This window comes from Rhinatrema bivittatum, chromosome 5 (assembly GCF_901001135.1).
Source record: "Rhinatrema bivittatum chromosome 5, aRhiBiv1.1, whole genome shotgun sequence".
In the NCBI taxonomy this organism is placed as follows: domain Eukaryota; kingdom Metazoa; phylum Chordata; class Amphibia; order Gymnophiona; family Rhinatrematidae; genus Rhinatrema; species Rhinatrema bivittatum.
Genome location: NC_042619.1, coordinates 381,006,975 through 381,032,200, shown reverse-complemented (window position 1 = coordinate 381,032,200; position 25,226 = coordinate 381,006,975). Strand labels below are relative to the sequence as shown.

General features: G+C 45.1%; 1 protein-coding gene across 2 annotated transcripts in view; it reads right to left on the bottom strand.

Annotated features, from left to right (window-relative positions):
• GPR45 (G protein-coupled receptor 45) overlaps positions 1 to 15,640 on the bottom strand; it is a 34,062-nt gene extending 18,422 nt beyond the window's left edge. Inside the window, exon 1 of one of the 2 annotated variants that reach the window (XM_029604847.1) lies at positions 15,237 to 15,640. The gene's annotated coding sequence lies outside the window, so the exon portion shown is untranslated. Of the gene's footprint in view, positions 1 to 14,895; positions 15,071 to 15,236 lie in introns of those variants that run through there. The other variant, XM_029604848.1, reaches the window with a different exon arrangement.
• Between the last annotated feature and the right edge of the window lie 9,586 nt (positions 15,641 to 25,226).

Sequence of the window (25,226 nt, the reverse complement as noted above, 5' to 3'; positions counted from 1 at the left end):
ATTTACCAATTCGATCATTCAAACAGACCTCCCCCTCTGTACCCCAATACCTTGGTCAGACCACTACCGAATTGATACATGTTGCACTATTAAACATCCCCCACCTACATCTCTCAGCAAAAAAACGATTTCCTTCCAAAAACAGGGAAGACATCATGAATGCACTATCTGAAGACTTAAAAGAATTAGACTTCACTGATGCAGACACTGCCGCCTCATCTTGGTTTCAAATTACAAGCAATATAGCAGATAAGCTTTGCCCCATACAAACCAAAGAAATCAACACAGAAAAGATCAATAAAAAACCATGGTACACACCGGAATTAAAATCAATAAAAATGGAGCATCGCAAATCTGAAAAGGAGTGGTGCAGAAACCAAAATACAACAACTCTTCAAAAATTCAAGGCTTTACTCCACCACTACCGCCAAACTACTGATAAAGTAAAGAAGGACTATTATGCAGAAAGAATCCACCAATATCAATTTAATCCTCACGCACTATTCCAATACGTAAAAAGCCTCGTTATTGCTCCAGTTAATACAAACTCAAACAACAAGGACGAATCAAAATGTGAACAACTTGCCACTTACTTCAGCAACAAAATACAATCTATCATGTCTCGCTTTAATTCACCAAGTCTACCCTACTCATCAACAATGACCAACTGCACCCTCAACAACAAACAATCTCCAACTACCTTGTTTACTTCCACCATACAACCACCACCAACCACAAACAGAGAAAGAAAATGTGAAGCAAAGCTCAACATTCTTGAAAATACATCTCAAATAGAAGTAGAATCAATACTAAAGAAAATTAAACCAGCTCTACATCCCTCAGACAATATGCCCACAAAAACACTTCTATCTTTCCGCTCTATTATAGCAAAACCCATAGCAAAGATACTCAACAAATCGATCACACTGGGTACAGTACCTTCACAACTTAAACATGCCATCATAAAACCAACTCTTAAAAAAATCAAACCTAGACTCCTCGGACCCAGCGAACTATCGGCCAGTTTCGAACCTCCCCTTCCTTTCCAAAATTATGGAAAGAATTGTCAATAAACAACTTTCCGAATATCTTGACGAACATCAATTACTCTTCCCATCACAATATGGATTCAGAAAGCTCCACAGCACAGAAACCCTCCTCCTATCACTATCAGAATCACTCCTGAAAGCCCTTGACACTGGCCATGCATACATACTTGCCCTACTGGATATATCTTCTGCCTTTGACACTGTTAATCACAACACACTTATCACACGCCTTTCTGAAATTGGTATTTCCGGCACTGCACTACTTTGGTTCCAATCATACCTGAACAACAGGAGTTACAGTGTAAAAAGTGGACAATGTGAATCTAAACCTAGAAGCCTCACACAAGGAGTACCCCAAGGATCTGCACTTTCGTCAACGCTGTTTAATATTTATCTCACTCCATTATGTCTCCTCCTATCTAAACTGGGTTTCCAACACTTTATTTACGCAGATGATGTGCAGATTCTCATACCTATAAAAAAACTCTCTTTCAAATGCTCTGAACACTTGGAATGCTGCCCTCACTGAAATAAAAAAACTCCTCACCGACAACTTTCTAGCTATTAATACTAACAAGACTGAACTCCTCTTCATATCACCTGCAAACAACTCCACACTGAACACAACAATCCCACCCCAAGGCCACCCTCCGGCGGCACAGCAAGTCCGCAGCCTTGGCGTTATATTAGACAACAACTTTACCTTTAAAAAATTCATCACTGACACTGTTAAAAACGGATTTTTTAAGCTTAACACACTAAAGCGTATCAGACCTCTACTACACCCACACGACTTCTGCACAGTTCTACAAGCCACAATTCTATCAAAACTTGACTACTGCAATGCGTTGCTATTAGGCCTACCAAAAAACACATTGCAGCCATTACAAATGCTTCAAAATGCAGCGGCACGCATCATCACTAACACGCATCGCTATGATCACATCTCTCCTGTGCTTCAATCACTTCACTGGCTACCTGTTGCATCCAGGATCATCTACAAATCAATGACTGATTCATAAGGCCATTTACAACCAAAACATGCAATGGTTTCCCGAGCACCTGTATTTCCAAAAAACAAACCGTCCAATCAGATCTCAACATAAGGCCAGACTACCGATCCCTTCTCCTAAACTAACCAAACTTACATCCACAAAAAAACGTTCCCTCATTATAGCAGGAACCAAAATGTGGAACAGTATGCCCTCTGATCTGCGCCAAGAACCCTGCCACTGAAAATTTAAGCAGAACTTAAAAACTTGGCTGTTTCGAAAGGCCTTCCTCTGATAGATGTAAATTATGCAATTACATACTTCGCTTCTCAACTAACTCTTGATTCTTGTATACTGCCTTAGCTTTCCCTTTCCCACCTACTCCCATTCCTCTCATTACTCATATATATTTGATATGTATACTTCTAGTTTTGCTGTTAATTTAGCACATTACTTATTCCTCTGATGTTTATTGTAAAGCCTTTGGCTGAATTACTGTTTGCTGTAAACCGAGGTGATGTGTATTACGTTCCGCGGTATATACAAAACTATAAATAAATAAATAAATAATCAGAGAAAATTCTTTTTCACTCAACGCACAATTAAGCTCTGGAATTTGTTGCCAGAGGATGTGGTTAGTGCAGTTAGTGTAGCTGGGTTATAAAAAGATTTGGATAAGTTCTTGGAAGAGAAGTCCATTAAGTGCTATTAATCAAGTTGACTTAGGGAATGGCCTCTGCTATTACTGGCATCAGTAGCATGGGATCTTCTTAGTGTTTGGGTAATTGCCAGGTTCTTGTGTCCTGGTTTGGCCTCTGTTGGAAACAGGATGCTGGGCTTGATGGACCCTTGGTCTGACCCAGCATGGCAATTTCTTATGTTCTTATATGCTTGCATTACACGAGAGCAAAGACAGCCCTATCTTGCCGTTCATTTTACTTAACCAATATCCTCTTCAATTCGGATTAGTTAAAGTAATAAAACTTTACGGGGTAACTGTGTAACAGCCCGCGTAAAATAGACAACACACGCATGCATCCGTTACACCAGTTTTCAAACGGACAATATATGCCTACATGCACACTTCCCCTCAGAGCACCTGCACACAACTCTACCTGCTAAACTGTGCACAGAAAAGTTTCAGAAAGCTGTGGCGCAGGCTTTTGCAAAAGCAAAGTATGCGCATCAATGCAAAGCCCTCCCCCTCGCCACCCCCTGGGAATCCTTCCTCTCCGTCCAGGGAAACTTGCCCGTGAGCATTACAAACCTGCGCACGTTTACCCACGGATCTGGTGGGCAATTTTGTAAAAGGGCCCTTTGAAATTTCCCCCTATAACCGGCGTACGTTGATTTTAAACTGCGGGAAATGTTTCTGAAGAGGAGCAAGGCCGAGCGGGAATTTAAAAGCCATAAAACGGGTCAGTGCAGATCTAGGAGAATGGTCTACAAATGACCAGGGCCGAAGCCGGCCTTTTTGCTGCCCTGTGCTTAACCGTTACTGCGCTGCCCCCTCCCCCTCTTTTTTCATTTAATCTCTGTCTTGGGCCCACCAAAATAAGTCCAGTTCCTTCCAGCAACCTAAACTTTAAAAACAGTCACCCCCCTCCCCCCCCCCAAACTCCGGGTCTTCACCCCCTCCCCCCAGAACCCGTGGCCAGCGCAAGAGTATTAGATGCCCTCGATGAACTTTGCACCCCACCCTCTCCACGCATTTATGACAGATTTTACATGAAAAAGAATATTCAAAGTGCAGTCTTCTGAGGTAAAAAAACATCAACCTGTATATTATATTTATAGGCACTGCTATGGTGCCAACCAGAAAACCCTGCAAAAAAAAAAAAATCGGAGCGGCCTCGGCGCGCGCAGGTTGCACAAATGTGCACCCCCTTGCGCGCGCCGACCCCGGATTTTATAAGATACGCGCGGCTACGCGTGTATCTTATAAAATCCAGCGTACTTTTGTTCGCGCCTGGTGCGCGAACAAAAGCACGCGATCGCGCAATTTTTTAAACTCTACCCCAGTATGTTTTATATTTATTCAATCCAGTAATGCTAAGGAGCAGGAATAGCACTCAAAGTCAAATATCATAAACCAAGAAGAGTACTACAAACAAATTCAACATAGTCCGGGATTCCCAAATTTTGAATTGGTTGTTTTTATTTTCTTTTTCACGGCAACTCCACTGTAAATATTACTGCATTTATAAGGGTCCCCCCCGACACGGACCCGTGTTTCTCCGAGGCTGCGTCGGGAGGGACAGGCAGATAACATCAAAAAGGTTCTTAGAATAGTTTCAAATTGATGCGGCAGGGAGCCTTTTGATGAATCCCCTCCATTTTTAAGCACTAACTGTTTGATAACAAAAAAATGAATATCACCCAAAGAGTGGTTCTTTTCCACCCAATGGTCCACCAAGGGGGCATGTTCTCTCAGAGATTTAATGCGGCTACGATGTTCAATAATACGTAAACGAATGGGCCTCACTGGCCCAGATAAATCAAATTGCACGGGCTACTCCACTAGTATTGCAGGTGAACACTTTTGGTATCTTGTAAGGGTATTTTAAATTAGGATGTTGAAAACTCTTACATTCCAGTGTAAGAGGACACACTGAACAAGACCCACAAGGGGTCTGTCTGTGGTCCTGATTTAAATCTGCAGTTTCCCTCCGATATTTTAACTTGTCACATAAAGATTGGCATTTTTTTGACTGCAAAAATAGGTTCTGTAAAACAATGTAAAGGAGATAAAATGTGCCAGTGCTTCAAAATCACATTTTTCACTTCAGCCAATTTGGACGAAAAAGGAATGGTAGAAATCATTCGGGTAGGTGTCTCTCTCTGATTTTGTAATAGGAGATTGTCTCTGTTTCAGTATAATGCTCATTTATATGCCTTCTTGATAGTAGATCTAGTGTACCCTCTAGCAATAAATCTATCATATAACTGTTGTGCTTGAATTTTAAATTCAGCAGTGGATGTGCCTAATCTCCTGTACCACAAGAACTGGTCAACAGGTATATTATCCTTTAATTGCTTAGGATGAAAGCTACGGTAATGTAGCAAAGTATTTTTGTCAGTTGCCTTCCTATAAACACTAGTCACCATCTTATTATGAACATATACTCGCATGTCCAAAAATGTTACTGTCCTTCTCTCTCACAGCCACAGCCAGCCAAAAACATGATCAGTCTCTCTCTTACACACACACACACAGAAGCAACGTCCCTGCCTCACATACACACCACACGCAGACACAGAAGCACCCTCCCTATCTCACATACACACCACACGCAGACACAGAAGCACCCTCCCTGTCTCACACCACACACAGAGAGAAGCACCCTCCCTGCTCACATACACACCACACACAGAAGCACCCTCCCTGCCTCACATACATGCCACACAGACGCACCCTCCCTGTCTCACACCACACACACAGAAGCACCCTCCCTACCTCACGCCACACAGAAGCACCCTCCCTGCTCACAAACACACCACACACAGTCACAGAAGCACCCTCCCTGCCTCACATACACGCCACACACAGAAGCACCCTCCCTGCCTCACATACATGCCACACACAGAAGCACCCTCCCTGCCTCACATACACGCCACACAGACACAGAAGCACCCTCCCTGTCTCATGCCACATAGACAGAAGCACCCTCCCTGCCTCACATACACGCCACACACAGACACAGAAGCACCCTCCCTGCCTCGCATACACACCACACGCAGATACAGAAGCACCCTCCCTGCCTCGCATACACACCACACGCAGATACAGAAGCACCCTCCCTGTCTCACACCACACAGAAGCACTCTCCCTGTCTCACACCACACACAGAAGCACCCTTCCTGCCCTTCATACACACCACACACAGACACAGAAGCACCCTCCCTGCCTCACATACATCCCACAGACACAGAAGCACCCTCCCTATCTCACACCACACAGACACAGAAGCACCCTCCCTGCCTCACATACACACCACATAGACACAGAAGCACCCTCCCTGTCTCACATACACACCACATAGACACAGAAGCACCCTCCCTGTCTCACATACATGCCAGACACACACAAAGGCCCCCAGCTGAACAGCTTGTCTTTGGCTCGCCAGCCTTGTCTCCGGCGGGTGGCAGCTGGCAGCGACGTCACTCTCCTGGGTTCTAGCAGCAACACTTGGGCTTGTCCACTTTTTTCAGCCACCGCCAGTTTGGGCTCCGACAGTGACTCATGACCCCTCTTCCTTTCCTCAGCCGCCGCTGGCTTGGGCTCCGGCGGTGGCTCACGGCCCCTTCTGCTTGGGCTCCGGCAGAGGCTTGCGGCCCCTCTTCCATTCTTCAGCTCTTGCAGGCCTCTCTTCCGGCCCCGCATGGCTGTCTTACGGCTATGGCAGGACGGCTCTGCTGCGGCCCCGCAGGTTTCTCTTCGGGCATGAGTGTTTCCCAGACATCTTCCTCAGTGAAGATGGAAGCAAAGAATTCATTTAGTCTTTCTGCTATGACCTTGTTCTTCCTTAATGCCCTTTTTACCCACTTGATCATTTAATCGTACAAAAGACTCCCTTGCAGGCTTTTTCAAATGTAACTGAAAAAGATGTTATTATGAGTTTCTTCCACAGCAATTTTCTTTTCAAATACTGCCTTTGCCTTCCTTAACAATGCTTTGCAAATAACTTGCCAGTACTTTTGCAATTCTGTTTTTGTCACATCATGATGTAGTGAGCTGTTGTGTCACCTTTAAGTTAGCACAGTCTATCTTTTGCATGCACAATATAGGCCTTAACAGATGGTAGCTGATGCTCTACAGAAGTAGGTTTTTGCCTAGCCAACCACTTCCTCCTTGAGTTGAGCACGCAGGTTCTGGTGGCCAGCAGAACTTTTCTGGCCTGATGCAAAGGTGGTGGCGATAAGCTGGGGTTGGTGGACAAGCAGAAGTAGGTGGTGAGCAAAGCAAAGTTGAGGTTCCGTTCAAGGTTAGAGCAGGCTGAGAGCAAGTGAGGGCAAGATCTGATCTGAGGTCAAGGCAGGAGGAAGACGAAGTCCAGATCCGGTCCGAGGTCAAGGCAGATGGAAGGCAAAGGCAAAGTCCAGGTCTGGTCCGAGATCAAGGCTGAGAAAGTGACGTTAGAGGGAGGACACAGGGACACAGAGAAGAAGGAAGGCAGGAACAAGGCAGGATACAGAGATAAGCGATGGAACCAGGAACAAGACAACACAGAGACAAACCGGAACCAGGCAAGAACACAGGAATGAGAAGCAATGCCGAAGCAACTAGCATTGCTAGATCGCAGGAGACCTGTTGCGAAGGCGTCAAAGAAAGGCCCAGCTGGTGTTTAAATCCCCCTGAGGTGACATCATCCAACGGCACTGCAGCAAAGATTCCTGTTGCGGAGCCTAGAAGAGGAGGCAGTGCGCATGTGTGCCCAGGGGACCATGCTGCATCAGCGCTGGGAGCATCTGGTGGATGAATGAAACTGGCTATGGCATGGCTGCTGCAGCTAGCCCAACATTACAGTATTCTTCATTTGGATCTTGTTTCTATTTATTGAAAGATATTCTTTTGGCTAGAATAGCCTCTCTCACCTCACCTGTTAACCATGCTGGCAGTCGTTTGGCCTTTTTCCTACCTTTTTTAATGTGTGGAATACATCTGGTCTGGGCTTCCAAGATGGTAGTTTTAAATAACATCCATGCCTTTGCAGCTGTTCCTTCCTAACCATTTTCCTCATTTTATCATAGTCTCACTTTTGAAAGTTAACTGCTATCGCAGTAGATTTCCTTAGTGTCCTCCCTCCAGTTATCAAGTCAAATTTGAGCATGCTATGATCACTATTGCCAAATGTCCTGAAAACTGTTACCTCTCACCTAAATCATGTTTTCCACTAAGGATTAGATCTAAAATAGATCCCTGTCTTGTCAGTTCTTGTACCAGGTGCTCCATGAAGCAGTCCTTTATTTCATCTAGAAACTTTACCTCCTTAGCATGTCCTGATGAGACATTTACCCAGTCAATACTGGGGTAATTGAAATCACCCATAGAATGGACTTGTCAGCACACCTGGAATCTTCACAGGACAAGATATCCACTAAGGTGACTCTGCTTGTCTTCTTGGAATCTAAGATGGATAAGAATCTGGTGTTGTGACTGTATTTCAAATATAAGGATGTCTCCTTTTGTGGTCAGAAAGTGAGGTCCTCACAGCTAAGGAGGAAGATTTTTCTTGGGAAGAAGGTTCAGGTGCTTGCTATGTTTGTTTTTAAGTTCACTTCTAAGTGCCTAGTTAGTTTTTAAGGGAACATATACACTTTTTTTTTTACCTTTATTATTTGGAAAATTTTCTAAAGACAAAAATGCTCATCAGTAATTTACTGTTTGGTTTGTGATGTGCCGAGAGTATAGGGTTCAAGATAGTAATTATCATGGCTAGCAGTCCTGGGGGAATTCCACACAAAAATAAAATTTCTCTGCAAAAAATGTATGAACTCTGCACACAATATTTTAAAATTCTACAGGCTTTATTTGTTCAGATAACACAATATAATTACTGGCTTTGAGTAATAGTTAATTTATAATGCAATACGTAAAAACAGTATTACTTTTTTTATATCGCTTTAAAGACACAATAAATACAGAAAACCAACAGTGAGTAAAAATATAGCATTTACTGAGATCTAAATCACTACACCTACCCAACAGACATAAAGGGGCCGTAAGCTACAAACTGGAGCCAAGAATAGCTTGTAAAGCGTCTTGCACTTGTCCCCAGAAATCTTTAACTATCACACAATCCCATATGTGTAAATAAGATGCTGACTACAATTCTGCCAACATAAAGGACTTGATGTACTGAAGCTTGCAAAAAATAAGGGATATCTATAAGTTCTATGCAATAATCAGAACATTAACTCCCTTACTTTATTGCATCTACAGTTTAAGGGTAGCACTCCAAATTTCTCGCCAGTCATCTTCATCAAGAGTTAATGACAAATCCATATTCCATTTTTCTAGAAGAGAAATACTAGTCTCGGGTGCTTGTATACCGTCTTGTAAATACATAGATAAACACAAGATCATATTCGTCTGCTATTTTCTTTGCATCAAAAGTGATTCCAATTTCATATGGGATCGCAAAATATCCATGTTACCCCCTCATAATATCTTTTCATAATTGTAAGAAAATATAACGTGCAAGGGCTGATATTCCAAACTTCAACCGGACTATGAAAAGTTTTAAAATACTTCCCACATCAAATTTGATCTAAAAATCTTAACCCCTTGTTATATCAGTCTTTCATATCCATTGACATGGTTATAGTAGATAATTAAGGGTTTCCAGTAAGCGATGAAATAGGGTGATAATCCTTCAAAGATTAAAATCCACCATTTTATTTATAGTCCTCCAGATTTTCAGAGTATGTGCTATGATTGGACTGGGCCATCCCAATCTAGCATAAGTGGGGGACATCCTAGCCATAGTGAGTAAGGAGAATAATTCAACTCCTTTCAATTGAGACCATTCAGAAGAGACCATTCCAACTAGCTCAACAAGGTAAGAGAACCAGCCTTTCAACTTGAGTAGTTTAGCCAAAAAATAATATAGAAATAAATCAGGGACTTCCAGCCCCCCACAACCTCTGGGGAATTGTAATGTGGATAATTTTATACGAGGAATCTTTCTTCACCACAAGAAAGAGGATATCGCCCCATTAAGAAATACAAATGTGCTTCGGCGGCTATCACAAGATAAGTGTTGGAAGAGATATAGGAAGTGACGGGAAACAACCCTTTTCACTAGAGAGACTCTTCCCAGCAATAACAAAGGAAAATCCATCCATCCAGTTAGGCCCGAGTAAATGTTCTTAATAACCTTTGGATAGTTTAATTGATATAAATCTTTTAAATTAGGAGGGATCAAAATTCCTGATTTTAATTTGGATTCTGCAAGGGTAAAATTACCCGTACAACGTAGCTGGCCATCCGTCAGTCCAACAGGGAACAACTGAGAGTTAGAATAGTTTACCCTGTAGCCTGACAATGTACCATACCTACTTAGAAGGGACAAAAGGTTGGGAATGGAAGTCCTTATGCGATTAAGATATAGCAGGATGTTGTCAACGGATAGGGAGATTTCATGGGTTACTGAATGTATCTGAAACCCAACAATATCTGTAGAGTCTCTTACTAATTGTGCTAGCGGTTCAACAGCTAAATTAAACAAGGTGGTAGAAAGGGACGCCTTTGCTGAGTTCCTCTGGAAATGGCAAAGGAGCCAAAAGGGCCACATTTGGCAATATGTTTGCTCAAGGGTTCCTATATAAGATCTATACTCATTGTTAAAATTGGGATGGAAAGTCAAAACCTTGTAACACCCGGGAGAGATATTTCTAAGAGATTCTATCAAATGTCTTATCAGCGTCTAATATATGACCCCAGGGATCTTAAAAAGTTTTGGCCAAATGACTAAAGGGTAGATTTTGTAAGGTGCATGTGCGCACGCGTGCACATGGACGCGCCGATTTCATAACATGCGTGTGCCGGCACACGCATGTTATAAAATAGACGGGCCCCGCACACGTGCGCGCCGGATTTTATAATCCGTGCACGCACGTGCGCGTGGTGTGCGCAAGGGGGGGTAAAATTGTGCAAATTCGCACGGCGACGCATCGCGGGCTTCCCCAGTTCCCTCCTCGCTCCGCCCCTCCCTGCCCAAAACACGCCCTCTGGCCCGCCCCTTCCAAGAGGCACGGCACTCGAGCGCATACCGGCCTTTAGGCATGTGGCTGGGCCTCTTAGAAGATTTGCCCAGTACGTGTAAGGCCAAGCCAAGCGCATAAAGGCCGGAATTTACACCTGCCGGGCATTTAAAATCTGTCCTTAAAAGGTTAATACTTAAAAGATGGAAAATTGTTATTACTTTGTGTAGATTTGTCCCTTTGTAAGGCCTGGCCTTCCCAGTTTCCTCTCCCCTTATGGCTTAAACCCCTTTCCCATGCTTGATCTCTCCTCTCCTTTGGGTCAATTCCCAATTCACTCGCTATCTCACCCTCCCCCCCAAGAGATGACCCCTCTCCCATCTCTTCCCCCCCCCCCCAGACTTCTCTGTCTGCCTCATCAGGCTCAAGCACCCCCATGAGGCTGGGACCCCCTCCCCAGCTCTCTCTCTCTGCTCCTCCCAGTTCTCTTCTCTCACCCCAGCAAGACACCTTAGCTTTGTCTGCCTCTCCTTGAGCAAGATCCCCAGCTTTCTCTCTGCCCCCTCCAGACTCCTGGGGTAGGGGACAGAGCAAAAGTGCTTCTTCCCACAGTTCTCTCCCTTCACCCCAGTAAGATCACCTAGCTTTCAGCTGCCACCCCCCCCTGTAGACTCTCCCAACTCTTTTCCGGTCCACGTGGGCCAGTCGCCGCTGCTCCCTTCTCACGTCCAGCTGACACCGACGCTGTTCCTTCCTCCCTTCCGGCCCGCGCAGGCCTCCACTGCCGCGGCTGCTGCTGCTTCCTGGTCCCCCATGCCTCATTCTGTAGGGCAAATGCAGAATTCTGTGCAGGAGGGGAATTCTCTGCAAATTCTGCCCAACTGCACAACACAGAATTTCCCTAAGAGTAAGCTTGTTAAGAACATAAGAACATGCCATACTGGGTCAGACCAAGGGTCCATCAAGCCCAGCATCCTGTTTCCAACAGTGGCCAATCCAGGCCACAAGAACCTGGCAATTACCCAAAAACTAAGTCTATTCCATGTACCATTGCTAATGGCAGTGGCTATTCTCTAGGTGAACTTAATAGCAGGTAATGGACTTCTCCTCCAAGAACTTGTCCAATCCTTTTTTAAACACAGCTATACTAACTGCACTAACCACATCCTCTGGCAACAAATTCCAGAGTTTAATTGTGCGTTGAATAAAAAAGAACTTTCTCCGATTAGTTTTAAATGTGCCCCATGCTAACTTCATGGAGTGCCCCCTAGTCTTTCTACTATCCGAAAGAGTAAATAACCGATTCACATCTACCCGTTCTAGACCTCTCATGATTTTAAACACCTCTATCATATCCCCCCTCAGTCGTCTCTTCTCCAAGCTGAAAAGTCCTACCTCTATAGTCTTTCCTCATAGGGGAGTTGATCCATTCCCCTTATCATTTTGGTAGCCCTTCTCTGTACCTTCTCCATCGCAATTATATCTTTTTTGAGATGCGGCGACCAGAATTGTACACAGTATTCAAGGTGCGGTCTCACCATGGAGCGATACAGAGGCATTATGACATTTTCCGTTTTATTCACCATTCCCTTTCTAATAATTCCCAACATTCTGTTTGCTTTTTTGACTGCCGCAGCACACTGAACCGACAATTTCAATGTGTTATCCACTATGACACCTAGATCTCTTTCTTGGGTTGTAGCACCTAATATGGAACCTAACATTGTGTAACTGTAGCATGAGTTATTTTTCCCTATATGCATCACCTTGCACTTATCCACATTAAATTTCATCTGCCATTTGGATGCCCAATTTTCCACTCACAAGGTCTTCCTGCAATTTATCACAATCTGCTTGTGATTTAACTACTCTGAACAATTTTGTGTCATCTGCAAATATGATTATCTCACTCGTCGTATTTCTTTCCAGATCATTTATAAATATATTGAAAAGTAAGGGTCCCAATACAGATCCCTGAGGCACTCCACTGTCCACTCCCTTCCACTGAGAAAATTGCCCATTTAATCCTACTCTCTGTTTCCTGTCTTTTAGCCAGTTTGCAATCCACGAAAGGACATTGCCACCTATCCCATGACTTTTTACTTTTCCTAGAAGCCTCTCATGAGGAACTTTGTCAAACGCCTTCTGAAAATCCAAGTATACTACATCTACCGGTTCACCTTTATCCACATGTTTATTAACTCCTTCAAAAAAGTGAAGCAGATTTGTGAGGCAAGACTTGCCCTGGATAAAGCCATGCTGACTTTGTTTCATTAAACCATGTCTTTCTATATGTTCTATGATTTTGATGTTTAGAACACTTTCCACTATTTTTCCTGGTACTGAAGTCAGGCTAACCAGTCTGTAGTTTCCCGGATCGCCCCTGGAGCCCTTTTTAAATATTGGGGTTACATTAGCCACCCTCCAGTCTTCAGGTACAATGGATGATTTTAATGATAAGTTACAAATTTTTACTAATAGATCTGAAATTTCATTAGAGCCTAGTATTCTTAGGTTTGGATGAAGACACTTTTCTTATTTTCTTGCACCTCCTCTATAATGTGGACTAGACACAATTATACTAGAAGGCTCTTCTTATTTTTATTTATTGCTTGTTTAATAAATTTATTGATATATTGTGCTTTCGAATTGTTTATTTCTCTAAATCTTTGACAAGTCACAAATAATAAATAAAAAAAAGTATATCAAAGCATTTTCAAAGAAAGCTAGAGTCGCAAAAGGCCCCCTCTCCCCCATGCAAATGCTGAAATTTTAGCATTTGGACTTTGTTCCTTCAAGATGCTGATTAAAGTCTGCAGAATGGATTCCTCTAGTGCCATAGACAATGGCCAATAATTTGCCCCTAACCCATAGATATACTGTATATTAGGATTTCAGTGCATACTACTTTGCCGATGTTGGATTAGAAAATAGTTTGGTTGACTATGCAGAAACATGACTTTCAAGTTCATTTCAGGTTGCTGATACGGAAGGCATTTATAACAACCATAATAACCTTCGGGCCACGCATTTCCTACTTGATTAAGCCTGGACAGGTGCAGGTCCCACAGGACCCCTATTTCTCCTGCATGAGAAGCAGCTTCAGGTAGCAGGCTGGCCAATGGTTTGCAATCTAACTTAACTGCAGATAGTTCTTCTGATCCACTGCATCTCTCACTAACCACCGACCCCCCCCCCCCCATGCCAATGTTTGCAGCACAAATTTTCAAGCCGAGAGGATTCCCCCAGACCGGGATTCCTCAATACAAGCATGAATGGTTCTCTCCTTGCACAGACTAATGCATGATCTTCTCTCCTGGAAGGGAAGGCTGGGCATGGGCACAGGGCCAAGAGACAGTCCCCCCAACCAGGTTCAGAAAGGTTCTTTCCTGGCTGGAGAACGGGAACCTGGAAATGTGAATCAATCCACCTAGCAGATTATCAAGGATTGCAACCAGACCACTAGGAATGAACTCCATCCAAATCATGAACATTCAAATCCTCTCTGATCAAAGGAGTGCAGATTTTTTTTTTTTTTTTTAACTGTGCCCATCTCTACTAGCAGCAATAAAACGATATTATTGACAACCATCATTGATTAAATAAACATAGTGCTGTAGCGCAATTTATAGCAAATCAAATACAGGGCTATATTCAAACTAGGATCTGTCCTACTACCTGAAAACCATACCTTTGTATTTTCTTTCGGTTATACATTTGCATTACACTTAATGGAATGCTGAATTGTCATCCATACGATTTTGCTGGCTTTTGCAGGGGCTTGCCTTCCACCAATCCAGTCATAAATATGCCTGACATAAGGGTTGCCATAGAAACCTGCTCTTCCCTTGAGAAAAAATAGTGTTGGTTATTTTTATAGTTCACATTGGCAATAACTGAACTTTAGATTGGAGAATGCCAATGGATAATTTTAGCATCTGGCTTCCCAAAGAATCTCCGACTCCTAATGCCCTGCTGCATGGGGCACTGATGCATACCCAAGAGAAATAAAAGTAAAACAAAAATGTTTGGGATGAAGGCAAAAAATCAATCCATTTATAACATTTTTAAACAACTTGAATGCACATAAAATCTCTTGTTCTGCACCATTAATCCAGACACTAATAGAAAGGGGGAAAGGTCCTCACCGTCTTCAAAATGGATGGTCTTTCTCTTGGTTTTTCTCAAATTTGTAACAGACCCTTGAAAGCAACTGCAAACTGCGCCCACTCAGCCCTAAAAGCCCGTGCAATAGCCTCCAGCCCAGATACAGCGGCACCATTTGCTTCCAGCACCCGGGGGGGGGGGCTTGTTTCCTGCAGCCAGACCAGGACCCCCCTCCCTCCCCCCTTATGGGAAGGGGGGGGGGGGAGGGGCAGGCCAGATGTTGCCCATCAGCGCGCAGCATGAAAGCAAGCTCGGGTTAACCAAGAAACCCGGAGAAGGCAGAGGGGGGAGGGGCTGCCTCCGGCCGGCGCTTGGCACTTACCCCGGCGCAGAAGGGCAGCTTGGGGGCCGGCGACGAGGCTGCCTGGACGGGGCCCGCGCTCCCTAGACATCTCCAGGCGGCGGCGGCGGCGGCTGCTCCTGCTCCATCCCAGCGCCGGCGGCAGCGGTTTCCGCACCGCTGGATTCCTCCCTCCGGGCGCGCGACGGCACGGACTCTTTGTTAAAGGGGAGGACGCCCCCCCTGTAAACGTCCGCCGACGAATTACTGGCAGAGACCGAACGACTCCAGCGGTGGCCGAAGAACTGGAGCAAAGAAACCAAAAAAAAAAAAAGTGCCGGTTTCAGGGTGCAAAAGGCGCTTTACTTAGCCAACCAGCGGCTGCATTTTTACCTCCTCGCTCGTCTTCTGCTTGGAGGGAGGCGGAGAGTCCTTCCCCCCCCCCCCCCCTCACTTGTTGCAATGCCCTAAAGTGGAAAAGGCTGCAGCCTTATATTATTTAAGGACGGGTCCCGGGCTCAATCTGGCCGCCGTGTGTTGGAATTTATAGCGAGATCGGTTAAGCAGAGCCGAAAGCTCGTAAGCAAAGTTACCCAGAGATGATCGGTGCCACCACCCCCCCCCCCCCAGAAAAGGGGGATCGCCTCCTGCGGCCTTGCACCGAAACGTGGCTTTGCATCACCGGGGCGGGCCGCAGGGAGCTCCTGCTGCAGTCAGTTTATGAAAACAGCGGTCCAGCTGGTAAAGCAGAGCCCTGGCTCTCTGCCCCAGAGAGGATACTGCTACAGTGTTAGCCATAGCCAAGGCAAGCCCCATTGGTAAGGACTGGGTAGGCCATCATCACTGCCTGGCGGTAGATGAAGGCCAAAGCATGCCCACGGTTTTTCGGGGAGGGATGGAGGCTGGAGGCTAGGACAGGCCTGGGGGAGCCTGGCCCTGGATTCACCTGTTTTCACGATGCCAGCGCTGCAGCACCCATGGTGTGGGTCTTCGAGGAATAAGCGACACTTATGGATGGAGGGGCTCTGGCGTAGGGCACCCTCTGTCCAAGAGTAATCTTGGATCTCAGAGCATTTTTTTTTGTAAATTCCCAAACCTAAAAATACCCAGCAGTACATCCTACTTGAGGCAAAATTACAATTTATGGTAGAGGCGGCTTTGCCTAGCGCAGCTCCCAAAACAAGGCCGGTGCTAGGTTTTCTGCTGCCCTGTGCAAATAATTACTGTGCTGCCCCCCCCACCGATTCATTCAGACTCTGTCCCGGCCCCATCAACTAAAGCCCAGCTCCCTCCTGCAATCTATATTTTAAAAAAAAGTGACACGTCCCCATCCCTCACCTCAGTCACATACGCAGAACACAGACAGACCCTCACCAACAGGCCGATACAGTACTGATGTGTAAAATAAAATGCAGCAGAGCCGGGTGCCTGAGCGCTTGACGCGCGCACATTTTAGTTCGCAAGCCGCTCGATTCAGTATTCAAATTAGATGCAAATCCAAGCGGCGGCAAAGGAGCGTCAAAAGCGCGCCTATGAAGCGGTAGGCATTCGCAATCCATTTTACTGTATAGAGCGGTATACAGCGCCTATACAATATCCAGGGTGAGCTGGTGCCATACCTGTCATTTCAAATGTCATTCCAGCAGGTAAGTCGGTGGTTCTTTTCTACAGACCCCGCATGGACACCGGGGCCACTGCCCTGAGCATCCGGACGTCCATGATCAGAGGCCACCCCCAACCTTCCATGTCCTGGCGCTTAAGGACGTCCGGGCGTCTGTGAAGGCCGGGGTCTCTGAGCATGGACGCCCATGATCTGAGGCCCGGCTGCCTTCCAAACGTCCATGGCCATTGCCTTGAGCGCCCGGCCGGACGTCCAAGGTCGGGGCTTCTGTTCATGGACGTTCCCCGCTTCTTTCTGGGCGTCCATGATCGGAGGGGAGGCCCCGCTGCCTTCCAACGTCCATGGCAGCTGCCTTGAGTGCCCGGCCGGACGTCCAAGGTCAGGACCGCCGCGCATGGACGCCCGGAAAGAGACGGGAACGCTGCCTTCCAACATCCATACATGGATATGCAATACTGTGGATTCTCAAGTTTGTATTCCTAAATGAGCTATGCGTTCTTAGCTAAGCTTTTACTATTCTTAAATGAGCTTTGCATTCTTATTTAAGCTTTTACTACAATCAGCAGCCTCAGGGATGCCTAATTCTAGACGCTGGAGGAAGGCGTCCATATAGGCGTCCGCTGGCCCCCCCCCCCGAGCCTCAGGACGCCTAGCAGACGCCGGAAGGCCTGGCGCGGTTCCCATCTCTCCAGCGTCTGTAGAGGCATCCATGTCTCCCCGCTGGACCCCCGGAGCCTCAGGACACCTAGTAGAGGCCGAAGGAAGGCCTGGCGTGGCTCCCATCTCTCTGGCGTCCGTAGAGGCGTCCATGTCTCCGCTGGACCCCCGGAGCCTCAGAGACGCCCAGAGATGGATGGTACCATTGAACACATACCTCCTCCGGTCAGCATGGCTTTACCCAGGGCAAGTCTTGCCTCTCAAATCTGCTTCACTTTTTTGAAGGAGTTAATAAACATGTGGATAAAGGTGAACCGGTAGATGTAGTATACTTGGATTTTCAGAAGGCGTTTGACAAAGTTCCTCATGAGAGGCTTCTAGGAAAAGTAAAAAGTCATGGGATAGGTGGCGATGTCCTTTCGTGGATTGCAAACTGGCTAAAAGACAGGAAACAGAGAGTAGGATTAAATGGACAATTTTCTCAGTGGAAGGGAGTGGACAGTGGAGTGCCTCAGGGATCTGTATTGGGACCCTTACTGTTCAATATATTTATAAATGATCTGGAAAGAAATACGACGAGTGAGATAATCAAATTTGCAGATGATACAAAATTGTTCAGAGTAGTTAAATCACAAGCAGATTGTGATAAATTGCAGGAAGACCTTGTGAGACTGGAAAATTGGGCATCCAAATGGCAGATGAAATTTAATGTGGATAAGTGCAAGGTGATGCATATAGTGAAAAATAACCCATGCTATAATTACACAATGTTGGGTTCCATATTAGGTGCTACAACCCAAGAAAGAGATCTAGGTGTCATAGTGGATAACACATTGAAATCGTCGGTTCAGTGTGCTGCGGCAGTCAAAAAAGCAAACAGAATGTTGGGAATTATTAGAAAAGGAATGGTGAATAAAACGGAAAATGTCATAATGCCTCTGTATCGCTCCATGGTAAGACCGCACCTTGAATACTGTGTACAATTCTGGTCGCCGCATCTCAAAAAAGATATAATTGCGATGGAGAAGGTACAGAGAAGGGCTACCAAAATGATAAGGGGAATGGAACAACTCCCCTATGAGGAAAGACTAAAGAGGTTAGGACTTTTCAGCTTGGAGAAGAGACGACTGAGGGGGGATATGATAGAGGTGTTTAAAATCATGAGAGGTCTAGAACGGGTAGATGTGAATCGGTTATTTACTCTTTCGGATAGTAGAAGGACTAGGGGACACTCCATGAAGTTAGCATGGGGCACATTTAAAACTAATCGGAGAAAGTTCTTTTTTACTCAACGCACAATTAAACTCTGGAATTTGTTGCCAGAGAATGTGGTTCGTGCAGTTAGTATAGCTGTGTTTAAAAAGGATTGGATAAGTTCTTGGAGGAGAAGTCCATTACCTGCTATTAAGTTCACTTAGAGAATAGCCACTGCCATTAGCAATGGTTACATGGAATAGACTTAGTTTTTGGGTACTTGCCAGGTTCTCATGGCCTGGATTGGCCACTGTTGGAAACAGGATGCTGGGCTTGATGGACCCTTGGTCTGACCCAGTATGGCATTTTCTTATGTTCTTGCTGCTCCTTGCTGCTGGGCTCCACTGTTGGCCTCTCCAATCTACCTTGTTGAATTCGCTTGCCGAGCATTTCTCATTCTGCTTCTCAACCGAATGAAAAAGATCGCCAGAGCCAATATATACATGTTGTCCATGACGCTGTCCGGTCCGAAGCTGACTGAACACCACACTAACGCCAGGGTCAGGGTAGGCGGTAAATATAGAGGTTAAGACACGGTAAATAAGCTGGTTAAAAACGCGATAATTTGGGCATGCGTTATTGTATTGGGGGGAATAGCTAATCCGATCATTAACATATATACATGCGGCGGGTGGAAATGGATACGCGTCTTTTTTGGCAAGCTCTAAGGATGCGTAAAAGCCAATACTGAATCGTGCATCCATCTTACGCGCTCAAAACGTGCGTCCAAAGCAGGTTAAAAACCGCGCAACTGCGGCCGCGCTTTACTGTATCAGCCCGCAAGTACAGAATAAAGAGATCAGAAAGTATAAACAGAAACCTGCTGAGAAGAAGTGAACTGGAACCCCTAAAAACAGCCTCGACATGCAGAGCAACAATAGAAAACCAGAAACATTACCATCCTTCATAAAACATTCAATAATAAAATCAAGAAATATAAAGCATCAATCATAATACTAAAATCATATTCGTAAAAAGAATATTTCAAACCAGCTAATGAAAAAGAATATCCCAAATTTCCCAAACACCAATAAAATATTTCAAAACATCTGATGAATAAAAAATCCAATAATTAAAAAATGTTCTATTCCATCCCCCCTCCCCAAAAAAAAATATTTCAAAAGAGCAGAAACATCAAATTATACCCAATAATTAAACTGATAAGAATGTAAAAGTCTCCTGCTCTCATACCTGGGATCTTTTGATTTCCAGTCATCCTGAGATTATCATGGATTGGTGGAGGTAGGGCAGTACAAATTTTATCTTCCCTCTCACACACACGCACAATAATACATTCATTCTCTCACACATACATAGGCTCCTCCCTCACAGATACAGTATATATGTGTGTGTGTGTGTGTGTGCCTGTGAGAGCCTATATGTGACACATAGGCTCTCACAGGCAAATATTCACACACAAGCTCTCACATACATATATGTGCTCACACACATAGGCTGTCATGTGGAAACACACATAGGCTCTCAAAAACACACACACACACACATAGGCTCTCACACAGTAACATACACCTATGCTCTCACAGACACACACAGGCTCTCACACATACACATACAAACTCACATGTACATATAGGGCCTCCTATTGTCATCAGGCCATGGTGGGATGTGCTCCACCACAGCCCAATGGCCTTCCTGCTTGGGGAGAGGAGTGGAAGTTGTGAGTGGGTGCGTGCGTGCGCACACAAATAAAAACACGAGTCTCTCCTTCAGGTTAAGCTCTGCCGACGGTCTTCTTCTTCAGCCACTGGCAGCCTCTCTCCTTCAGCCACCGGCAGCCTGTGGCCTCTCTCCTTCCTCGGCACCGTGAGTGAAACTCCACCGGCGGTCTCCTCCTTCAGCTGCCGGCGGACTCTCTCCTTCAGCCGCTGGTGGGTTGAGCTCCGCCGCCAGCCCGAGGCCTCTCTCCTTCTTCAGCCGCTGGTGGGTTGAGCTCCGCCGCCAGCCTGAGGCCTCTCTCCTTCAGCCGCTGGTGGGTTGAGCTCCGCCGCCAGCCTGAGGCCTCTCTCCTTCAGCCGCTGGTGGGTTGAGCTCTGCCGCCAGCCTGAGGCCTCTCTCCTTCAGCCGCTGGTGGGTTGAGCTCCACCGCCAGCCTCTCTCCTTCAGCCGCTGGTGGGTTGAGCTCCACCGCCAGCCTCTCTCCTTCAGCCGCTGGTGGGTTGAGCTCCGCTGGTGGCCTGCGGCCTCTTCTGCTGCCGCCAGCCCACAGCTACCCCTGGGCGTGCCGCCCCGTGCAGATGCACGGTATATGCACACCCGGTTGTGCTGGGCCTGCCCAAAAAATGACTTGAAAGGAAAAGATTGATTGTACTTTTCTGAGCCTATAAAAGGGCTCTCCTGTGAGGTGATTGACAGGGGCATGCTCTGACCTGCTGTCAGTTTGATTCAGGGAAGGAAAGAAAGGGAAGCGTCATGTGAAGGGCAGTGATCCCCCTCCCCCAGCTAGTAGGATCCTCGCTAAAAGAGCACCCTAGGAACACCCAGATCCATTGCTCAGTTTGCAAGGGCACCGGTTACCTTGCAGACGTTAGGAGTGGGCCAAGACAGGAATCACGCCCCTGATGTCATTGTGTCTCCCTCTCCTCCTCGGATCTCATGGCCAGAGAGAGGCCATGGAGAATAATAATAATAATAATAGCCAGAGAAGGGGGGGTCTGAGAGCCAAGGGAATGAAAAACAAAAGGGGGAGGTCAGAGATGGATGGGTGGGGATGGAGGGATGATGGAGGGGGGAGAGATGTGACGCGAAATAAGGAAAGATGCCATGGAGATGGAGGGAGGAGAAGGAAAGCAAGAGTTAAGTGAAGTCGGAGAAGGTGGAGGCAGAGCAGAGATTGATCAAAAAACACAAAGATAAAAAAAAACAAACATATCTAACTTTAGTTAACTGAAATATGACTTTAAAATGTTGAATTTTTTTGTTTTCTAAAATTATATTTTTGATAATTAACAGATGGCACTGCTCTAAATCTTTGAACTCCAGCTCCTGTTTTTTTGGGGTTTTTTTCCTGGAGAAATCCCAGTTCCCTTTCATGCTCGGGGGTATGGTGAGAGAGTGATAAAGTACATTAAATGTACGTCAGCGATCTATAAAGCACTCTCTAGTCCAAACTTTTTTGAATAGCTGGAATTCCTGTGGATTCGGGGCTGTAAATCATGATACGCGATAATACTTAAGTCCTTATAATCTGCTTTCACACTAGCTGCGCAAAATAGGTGAGTGGCTATATACTCGGCTTCTGGGAGAACTGCTTCCTTTATGACCCACCAGACCCCTATTAAGTGTCCTATTGCTACAGCAGATCCAATGGAACAGTTTAATGACCCAAATATTAACCCAGAGCCGGGAAATTGGCTGGTGGGCCCTGCCTCTTCCTCCTCCTCTGTTACTTTTCATGGACTCCAGGGGCAATCCTGGTAACTATAGACCAGTGAACCTAACTTCAGTGCCAGGAAAAATAGTGGAAACTATTCTCAAGATCAAAATCGTAGAGCATATAGAAAGACATGATTTAATGGGACACAGTCAACATGGATTTACCCAAGGCAAGTCTTGCCTAACAAATCTGCTTCATTTTTTTGAAGGAGTTAATAAACATGTGGATAAAGGTGAACCGGCAGATGTAGTGTATTTGGATTTTCAGAAGGCGTTTGACAAAGTTCCTCATGAGAGGCTTCTATGAAAACTAAAAAGTCATGGGATAGGAGGCGATGTCCTTTCGTGGATTACAAACTGGCTAAAAGACAGGAAACAGAGAGTAGGATTAAATGGACAATTTTCTCAGTGGAAAAGGGTAAACAGTGGAGTGCCTCAGGGATCTGTACTTGGACTGGTGCTTTTCATTATATATTTATAAATGATCTGGAAAGGAACATGACAAGTGACATTATCAAATTTGCAGATGACACAAAATTATTCAGAGTAGTTAAATCACAAGCAGACTGTGATACATTACAGGAGGACCTTGCAAGACTGGAAGATTGGGCATCCAAATGGCAGATGAAATTTAATGTGGACAAGTGCAAGGTGTTGCATATAGGGAAAAATAACCCTTGCTGTAGTTCCACGATGTTAGGTTCCATATTAGGAGCTACCACCCAGGAAAAGGATCTAGGCATCATAGTGGATAATACTTTAAAATAGTCGGCTCAGTGTGCTGCAGCAGTCAAAAAAGCAAACAATGTTAGGAATTATTAGGAAGGGAATGGTTAATATAGAAACATAGAAATGACGGCAGAAGACGACCAAAATGCCCATCCAGTCTGCCCAGCAAGCTTCACACATTTTTTTCTCATACTTATCTGTTTCTCTTAGCTCTTTGGTTCTATTTCCCTTCCACCCCCACCATTAATGTAGAGAGCAGTGATGGAGCTGCATCCAAGTGAAATATCAAGCTTGATTAGTTTGGGGTAGTAGGGGTAGTAACCGCCACAATAAGCAAGCTACACCCATGCTTATTTGTTGTACCCAGACTATGTTATACAGCCCTTATTGGTTGTTTTTCTTCTCCCCTGCCGTTGAAGCAGGGAGCTCTGCTGGATATGCGTGAAGTATCAGTTTTTCTTCAATAAAACGGAAAATGTCATAATGCCTCTATATCTCTCCATGGTTTGATTTGCATCTAATGTAGGAAGATCGGTATAAAAAAACAAAAAATAAATAAAAATAAATGGTGAGACCACACCTTGAATACTGTGTACAATTCTGGTCGCCGCATCTCAAAAAAGATATAGTTGCGATGGAAAAGGTACAGAATGAATGAATGGGAGTCTGCCTTGATGGGGTGGGGGATGTGTGTGTGTGAATGGGAGTCTGCCTTGATGGGGTGGGGGATGCGTGTGTGTGTGTGTGTGTGTGTGTGTGTGAATGAATGGGAGTCTGCCTTGATGGGGTAGGGGATGCGTGTGTGTGTGTGCGCGTGTGAATGAATGGGAGCCTGTCTTAATGGGGTGGGGATGCATGTGTGTGTGTGTGTGAATGAATGGGAGTCTGCCTTGATGGGGTGGGGATGTGTGTGTGTGTGAATGAATGGGAGTCTGCCTTGATGGGGTGGGGATGCATGTGTGTGTGTCTGTGTGTCTGTGTGTGAATGAATGAGAGCCTGCTGGAGATGGTGTGTGTGTGTGTGTGATGAAAGCTTGTGCTGCCCCTCTAATCCATGTCAAACTCAGGGTGACAGGAAATCAAAAGTTTTCAAGTATGGAGAGGTGGGAATTTTCCGCCCTTTTAATTATTGGGTGTCTGATGTGAATAACATTTTGAAATATTTTATTGCTATTTGGAAAAATTTTAAACATTTTTATATGAGCTCTTAATTATTGGATGTTAATCTATTCACAGCTTGTTGTAAATATTCTCTTTATTATAATGCTTTTACTATTATGATTGATTTATATTTCTAGATTTTGTTTAATGATTTATGAGGATTGATGATATTTGTGTTTTTCCATTGCTGCACTGAATACAGAATATGGCATATTGCAGTTTCCAGTTTGGTTTCTGCCTTCTTGTTTCCATTTATTCTTTATGATCTCTTTATTCTATATTTGGTGAGGGTCTGCCTGTGTTCTGCATATGTAACTGATGTGGGGTATTGTGCTAGCATGAAGTTTCTGTCTAGGTATTTATAGCAGCCTGATTTGTTCTGTTTTCCCCATTGGAGGTGTATTGGTGTTTTAGCACCTGGTGTAATATTTGCAGTGTTGTCTTTTCATAGATAGGGTTGTTCCTGCTTGAGAGCTAGCAATTACTACTGTTTGAATGTGGGAAGTTTACCATATCGTTATTTTTGTTCAGTGTATTCAAGATTTTCCAAGGGCCTAACCCACACGCAACGTGTGTTACAAGAGGCCTAACACCATATGGGCTCCAAGAGTCTTTTTTCTGCAGGGTTTTCTTGGTGGCACCACAAAAATGCACGTATTTCCATACAACAAAACGATGTTAGCCACGGAGCCAGCCGGCACGCTTCTGCGGGCAGTCTGAAAATTGCTCTCAGCACGTCCCGAGCCTTGAGTTGTCGCACCCGAGCTGCTACGCGGCTTGAGAGGCCTCCGGAAATTCTCGGCTGGGCACTGGAGTTAGGGGCCCAGCTCTCTGGGAGTCCTTCTTTGCTGCGGGACGCACTTGCGGCAACCGGCACCCTTTGGCGATAACGGCGTTGCGTGTGTGTTCAAAAGTGACTGACGTGCTATTGAGCAAGATAAAGAAAATAACGGGGGCAAAAAAACCAACATTTGCTTAATGCAGTTGAGGCGCCACTGATGTGGTTCAAACGATACCAAAAAAAAAGCTGTAATAAAGATTTAATGATTAAAAAGGACTAGCTAGACTAAAATAGCAAACTAAAGGAAGGAGAGAGAGAAAGAAGGCAAGGGAGCTGCCACTAGGAGGAGAGAGACTGGAAAAGATTATCATAGGTAAGTGGGAAAAGGGGAGGACCCAGACAATTCACTGTAAGGCTGACCAGCAGCTGATAAATT